Below are 541 nucleotides of genomic sequence, written 5' to 3'. Positions count from 1 at the left end.
TGTTTGTTGCTCCTCATTCTCTTCTGAGACTATTTGATTTTAAACACTTGATTGTGAAAGAAAGAAGCTTGTACGAAAATCCCCCCTCACCTTTTCATGTCCCAAAAAAGCAGCCAACAGTAAGCTTTGTTTCATTGAAGAAGTCCCTGGGCAGGTGGAGAAGGCCATGGAGAAGGGCAATGAAGCTGGATGTCCAGTAAATTGGGGCTTCTCGGGGACCCTATTTCCTCTGCACACTTGGACCCTTGAGCCAAAGGCAGCCCCTAACAGGTGCCCAAGCCACAAATCTCAGGGGGCTTTTGTCGGAGGGCCTTCTTAGGCCCAGTCTCCTAAGGACACTGCCACCCTAAAGCACACGCATGCCCAGCCATTCTTTATGCTTCCGGGCCTTGGAGCAGCGCGTCTCCAGCTGCCCTCTTGGAATCCTGAGGCTTCAACCCTGGCTCTCTGGCTTCCCCATCTGTCCCCTACTAGATACCTTCCTTTCTCAGTGTTCCAGCAAGGGCATTGTGGGCCACTGCCACTGAGTGTCCTTCCCTTC

Source organism: Alexandromys fortis, unplaced genomic scaffold (genome assembly GCF_014885135.2).
Source record: "Alexandromys fortis isolate MF-2015 unplaced genomic scaffold, M_Fortis_MF-2015_v1.1 scaffold_462, whole genome shotgun sequence".
NCBI classification, from domain to species: Eukaryota; Metazoa; Chordata; class Mammalia; order Rodentia; family Cricetidae; genus Alexandromys; species Alexandromys fortis.
The sequence above is the reverse complement of the archived record's forward strand: the minus strand, read 5'-3'. Positions refer to the sequence as shown.